The following is a 7,039-nucleotide window of genomic DNA, read 5'->3' on the forward strand; positions in this document are numbered from 1 at the left end:
TTCAGATATTTGAAGGTAATTAGGACAAGGGAGCCATGTAATGATGACTTGGGAAGATTCCTATTGCTATCTTTTCATTTTCTTTGTGTTCTGTGCTAGGAATTCTAACCTCTCCCCGGTTTCAAAAGTTAGGAGAGACACCAGTCAAAGCAGAATTGGCCAGAACCTGGCATTCTGACAGAGTACCAGACGCTGATCTGGGGAAGAAACACACCTCTAAAAAGTTTAGACCTCTAGAAAGGCCCAAGAGTATTTGACTGGAGCCTGTCAAAGCAGGAAGGCACAGTAGGGCTTCATGAAGGTCTTGCATTGGGTGTGGAGAAATGTCTAAGACAGAGAGCAAACAGCATCTGGTAAGCACAGCAAAGCCAATGGGAGCCCTAGTCGGGAGCACAAGAGTTATGAAAAAGCTTGCCAGACTCCAGGAGAATTTATTCTATGGCATACCAAGTGGGTGTACCATGAAGTGAGAAAGGCAATGAGTTGAAATTGGACTCCTAGGCAGGAGGAAGTACATTGAAGAGACTGACAGTTCAAGGCTTGTCCTGTGCAAGAGGCCTGGAGTCTGGCCTCTAGAAATGGGGAATAGATTTTGTCCGGCAGCCAAGGGGACCTCATGTTGGCTAATGAACTTCTTGTCTATGGCTCCCTGAATTCCCCCAGCCCAGGGTAATGGGATAATTTCCAGAGTCATCTCAGGCCTGGCTGGACCTGTAGGTTGGGGTTAAGTGGTTCCAGCTTCTAAGGTTAGAAAGATATAGAGGCAGGAAACCAAGGGGATCCTCACCATGGGTATTTTTTTGTTTTTAACTCAATTCTTCTTTCCTCCCCCAACTACAGTTTAGTGAAGTGGACACATTCTAAGAGTATGTTCAGAGGAAGAAGACTGACAACTATTCAAGTCAAAGAGGGGCTACCGCACTGTGGCCAAAATATTTACTGCTCGAAGCAGTCAAATGCATTTCTTGTTCTTTTATGTTCCAGAGTATCTGATACTATGTGGGACACACATATACTTTAAGTGCATATTGACGCATACCAGAAAGACATAGCTATAGAAGAGGTATGTGTGTGTGTTTAGTTACTCAGTTGTGTCCAACTCTTTGCCACCCCATGGACTATAGCCCACCAGGCTCTTCTGTAGGTGGAATTCTCCAGGCGAGAGTACTGGAATGGGTAGTCATTCCCTTCTCCAGGGGATCTTCCCAGCCCAGGGATCAAACCCAGGTCTCCCACATTGCAGGAAGATTCTTTACTGTTTGAGCCATTAGGGAAGCCCATAAAAGAGGTATAATACTGATAAAATATGGTATTTCCCAAACCACTACTATCCCATCCCAATTTATTTTCAAGTGTGCCCTTATCTAAAATGTCTTATTTTTATTTAAGTCTTTGCAAAACCTCATTCTTATCTTCTCACTTTAAAATACAATCTTAAATACTTGGAAGATATATTGCTACCATATAATTCACAGGCACACACACACACAACAATAAAAGAACCAACATATTGCTGAGTTAGCAACTAAATAAACAGCTAAGTACACCCCTTTTGTATCATTAAGTAGCGTGCATTCTTAAAGTGATAATGGAACTAAATTTGGAGAGAACAGACTGGTAGGTTTCAATTTATTTGTTTCACAATCACAGCCTCAAACTGAAGGGAAAATTACGCGGCAGTTTGATAAATAAAGCCCTATACATTCACAAACAAAATGCAAAATGCAAACTTCTAGAACTTCAAATAATCAAGGATCTTAGATTAATTCCATCAGTGGTGGAGGGTTTTTTGTTGTTGGGAATTTGCTGGAGAATTTAGTATGAAAGCATTCTAACTAGTGTCTGATTATATCAGTGTCTCCATTTCCTCTTAGAACACACATCTGTTGTTGTGGGGGCTTTTTGGAGGGGAGAGTGTGGTTGTGGTTATTATGGAAATACGGCAAAACCAAATATTTTAAAGCAGATGAGAAGAAATCCACAGACAGTTGGCTCACAAATGTTGCAGGCTTTCCGCACCTAGGCATAAAGCAAGCAGCGGTAACAGCAGCGTTCCTGGTGGCCCCTGTTTTATCTGTGTCCAACACTGGACTGCTCTTGTTAGTTAACTGACTGGAGATTGTTTCCCCCTTTATTCCCTCGCTCTCTTTTTTAATTGTTGTTACTCTGTTTTGCCTGAAAGCTGCAGTATCTCACTGTTCATTATTCCTGGTTCAGTCAAATCCTGTCCAAAATTAACCCACGGCGTGCTGGAGTTATTCCCTCGCTCTGCTTCTTCCTACACAAAACACAGCACATGGACCTTGCTGTTGCTCTTAAAAAATTTACAGATCCTATAGAAGTAACTTTTAATGAGCTCAATGCTGATTTTACCCGCCTGTGTTTCATATTTAAAATTCCTAACATTTAATATTTAAGTTTCCAATTATTGACAAATTGTTTTAAGTCCCATCACACTTAAATCCTCTCTCTCTCTCTCTCATACAGACCTAGTTCTAAAGAATCCGTTTTAACTTTAGCTCCACGTTTTCTATTTTATTCGTATTTTCTACTCTTTAAAAGAGTCTTCTGAGACTTCAAATTCAAGCTGTAAGACAGGAAAAAAAAAAAAGTCAGCATCAATGAGAGAGGGGAACTAGTTTCTTCTCCCAGCATCAGATTCCAGAGTATTCCATCTGAATTAAGTGCAGCCATCAGAAGAACCATAGAAATGGGAAGGTTGCTGTTATAAATTAATGATTATTTGCTGTGCATGTTAGAATGGCTGTTTGTTCCACATTTTATTGTGATGTTTTATTCGTATGCAGTGCAACAGTAATTGGGTCTTAAACATGATAAAGTATCTTAAAGCTGCATTGGTAGCTGAGCTGCCTACAGCAGGTTTTTAACTCTAGTTAAAGAAGGTTAATCAAAGCTAATGAATCTGTTTTATCCAATGCCACAAGTGTATCCAAAAAATATGCAGGAAGTGACTAAAATCCGGATTGTTCAGTTGGAAATGCAAATGCATTTTCAGCATAGTAATGTTGTAAGCATTTTTGATGTTCCTGGATGGATGGCCCATACCTGCAAACCCAATACTTTTCTTAACTTTCTGCTGCTCACTCTTCTGCCAGAGAAAAATACATATATACATATATGAGCCTTATGAATACACAAGGGTAGAAATGCAATCCCACATAGAGCCTTCGGTGTGAGAATATCAAGAGACTGTTGCATTCAGAAGTTCAGAATAGCTCTGCTCTTTATGAAAGAATATGAGGAGCCCCTAATAAGGCTAATTCATTAGAACAAGTGTTTGTTATTAAAACACACCACGCACGACCACAGGCATCCAAGCCAGACAGTGTGGCAATTAAAGTTGCCTCCCTGCAAAACTCGGGCTGCCCACCAACTCTCGCCCACGAGTTCTGTTTTGTTTTCTTATTAGAAATGACATTGAAGAATGCAAGTTCATAATTTGTCAGGCAGCTGAAGACGGATCAGTCTCTGGCCATGACACTGTTGTGTCCCCTTTCAGTCAGAAGGTTTTAAAAATTCAAATTGTCTGCCTGTGTCCTTTTGCAAGGCTGGGGAATCCACCTTGCTATCTTGAACGCTGCCCCGTTGCACCGGGAAAAAAAAAAAAAACGCACAAAAAAACCTCACAGCTAGAAATCATCCTCTAAATGTCTAAATTCACAGTGGTGGAGAGTTTTTCATCTTAATCCCAGCATTTACAGAAAACACACAGACACACACACCCTCAGTCTGCACAGACACCTTTCCCCCCTTGGCTACTAGTGGTGGTTTGGAATGAGATTCATAGCGACTCAGAGGGCTGCTGCTGGCCTGGAAAAACCCCCTGCCTATGAGACAGAAAGGAGGGGGCGGGGGCATATTGTAGCTTTCCACCCAGCTCTCTTTTTAAACCTAAATAATATTTGTACTTTAGGGGGAAGGGTGTGAAAACGGGATGGACCAAGGAAGCAAGGCAGGACCCAAGACTCCAGGGATGGAGGAGAAAAAAAAAAGCCCGAGGACTGAATCTAGCTTTGGTCCATGGAAAGCCTCCATCACAGGTTTCAAAAGCATATTTTTTCAGTTTCACCAGCCACAACCCCCTCGATGAAAACTAGTTGCGAAATTCAGTGCCTGTTAGGCCTCAGCTAATTAGAAAAAATGGGCTTTTTTTTTTTTTTTTTTTCTTTTCCTTTCTTTCTTTAGCACCTTTTCTTTCAAGCATTTAGTCTCAGGAGGGGAATCCAGGCTTTTGGCCGGGCTGTTTTGAAAACACGCCTTTGAATGCCTCTCCCTAATTCACGCCTTTTGTTTTTCGGCTTTTGTGTTTGCCAGTTTGACCATATAACATTATACATCTGGTGTATAGCTTGTTGGGGCTTTTTTCTCCCAGGGATCCTATGCATTCCCTATAGGATCCTCCCGGGCTTCAATTTGAGCGATCTTGTAACAGAAAGGGGTAAAGGAGCGCAAGGAGGCTGGGGGCAGGCAGAGAGAGAAATGAGCGAAACCTAAAAAAAAAAAAAAAAAAGTTGAAAAGAATTCTTTTGCTCTGGTCTTTTCTTCTCACTGTTGCGACTGGACCCTGAGTCAGCCGGCGACAAGGCTTCGGTGGGAAAATTGACGGGGCCACAGAATAGATAACTCATTGGAATTCTGGCAACATATTCGTAAATAAAACAAAAGTGGAGAGGCGGGCTGGGGGGAGGGCGCGTGTTTCTGGGGAGGCGCGGGGCTGCAGGGGTCTGGGAGGACCCTTCCAGGGCTGGCTCCCTGACTCCCCTCTCGCAGGGGACATCTAAGATGGTCAAAGGAAAGGAATTCAGACTGTGTTGTCCAGGCTTGTTAGGCAGAGCTCTTGCAGCTGGACATGTTTATTATTGCAGCTATCAGGGTGCTCTTGCACACACACGTTCCAAGCCCCAGAGAGCTGAAATAATCCACCTTGTTTCTTCAGAGCGGGCAGGCAAGTTCTGTGCCTCCGAAGGGGTTTCTTTTTAAAAAGGAACATTCCTGTGCACAACTTTTTTTTTTTTCTCCTCTTCAGGAGGAGATGTCCCCCAGATTCAGTTTGCATTTATCTTTTCCAGCCCCTACCTCTCAGGCACACTTTTGATAAAATAGCTTCGATGGGTTTTTCTGGGTGTGATGGTATTTGTGTATGTTTCCTAATGGTAGAAACTCTGAATCTTCTAGCTGATTTTGCTATTAATGTACATAGTGTGTAATCTTCTGGCGGATCCTGTCTCAGTCTCTCCATCTGCAAAATGGACACAGCAAAACACCAAAGTCAGAATTTATAGTTTCCTGTATACTTTGAGTTCCTTTTTATAATGGCTTTGTTTGATACATGTATTTCTCATATCATATATGAATAAACTCATCATAAAACCCATTATAAATAAATATTTCATGTCTTGATTTGGAATAAGATAAAACCTAGAATAAATAGGAAGACAGTATGTTTGTAGCTGGTGTTTGAAGCTAATACCAGCATTCTATTCTTTACTGCTGAACAATTTCAAAAGCAATACTAGGCATGAAAACAAAACAAACTCATTTCAGTGCAAAGCTTATGAGTTGTTTGTGTTTCCCTGAATTCAACGAGGGGGTGGGTGGGCAGGGAATTTATTTTAAATATAGAAGTGTGGAAAATATAACAGAGTCGGCAGAATATCTGGAAGGTTCTGCAGCTCACAGTGCAGAGTTTATTAAAGATGTGATGTAACTTGTGAATGTAGTTTTCAAAAGTAGTCATGAAAAGACTGAAAGATCTTACAAAAAATGCTATTTTGGGCTTACATATTTGTAATTCAGATTACCAGCTGGTTAACCCTTTGATAAGAGTTTCTTTAGCTGGAAATCTGTATTCCTGTCTGTCCTTAATCAGTCTAGTCACCTGACCAATAATGCAGATCAAGGGTAAACACAATTAAATTAGAAAGTATTTGGAGGAAAAGGTGAGATCTTTTTAAAAATATATGTATTTTTAACTAAGACACTTTGCTGTTTCAATCAAACACATAAATTATACAATAGGCTAATTGTCAAAAATCTGGTTTTTTTTTTTCCTAAACATCATTCAGATGGGTAGAAAAACGCCTGCTATTCAATATTGAAATATACTGTAATTCCTTGGGAAAAGTAACTTACCTTAAGGAACAATTTCACTTAACAGACAAGGACTATTTATTTACTCTGAGTTTCCTGCAAGGTTGTCTGTTTTTTGTTTTTGTTTAAAATGGTTTCAGAACATGGAGAAGTAAGACCATCCTCAACTGAAAGGAAAACAAAAACAAGAATCACGGACTTTAAAATCCTTCAATGAATTCCTTAGCTTCAAAATGTAAAACTGTCCCAGCAAGAATGTCACAAAGTGTAAGCACAGAAGGATATGTATTTTACTGAAAACATTCTCTCCAGAACGTCCAAAGAATACACAAAGAATAAGCTGCTCTTATTTATATGACAATGTCTGTATTTATCATAGTTTCAAGTCTGCTTAACAGTCCGATACCATTTTCTAAAAGATGTCTTAGTTAGACTAAGACTCCTAACCCACCCACCTGCTCTTTTAGCTCACGAGTTTTGATTTGAAGAAAAATGTCCTTTATGTTTCTGTGAAGACTGGCTTTATTTCTAATGAAGTGGGAGTTTAGAATTAGAGGTAAACCTGGTGCAGGTCGTCCAGCAGCAGCAGCAGCAAAGTAAAAATGACAAATAGCAGTTCCCCACTTAAGAAAATAACATTCTGTTGATTGACCAACACCCTTTAAATTTTAGCTCTTAACAACTCTTACAGAAACAGGAACTGCCAATAACAAACCTGATTTCCAACGTCCCCAAGGTAATAATAATCCACTAATTTGACTACATCCCAGCTGGCCCTCTGTAACAGTTTCTCTCTGGTTTTTGAAGCAGAGAGGCCTTATCTTTGGAGGAAAAAAAAAAAGAAAACACACGCACAGGGAGGGTGGGCAGTGAAGTTAAGGAGTGTGGAGAGAAAACACATGGAAATTTAATGTGAAAGTTTCTTGTT

The 7,039-nt window shown here is 40.4% G+C and overlaps 1 long non-coding RNA gene across 1 annotated transcript; it reads right to left on the reverse strand.

Annotated features, from left to right (window-relative positions):
• Positions 1 to 4,821: 4,821 nt before the first annotated feature.
• On the reverse strand, positions 4,822 to 6,718 carry LOC147349783 (uncharacterized). Its single transcript, XR_015150491.1, has 3 exons — positions 6,567 to 6,718; positions 6,154 to 6,278; positions 4,822 to 5,260 (listed from the first exon to the last, which is right to left on the reverse strand). It is a non-coding gene; the product is annotated as an uncharacterized LOC147349783 (long non-coding RNA).
• Between the last annotated feature and the right edge of the window lie 321 nt (positions 6,719 to 7,039).

The sequence above is a fragment of the Bos grunniens genome, chromosome 21, assembly GCF_055505025.1.
Source record: "Bos grunniens cultivar Pamir isolate PY7600 chromosome 21, Bosgru_T2T1.0, whole genome shotgun sequence".
Lineage (NCBI taxonomy): Eukaryota > Metazoa > Chordata > Mammalia > Artiodactyla > Bovidae > Bos > Bos grunniens.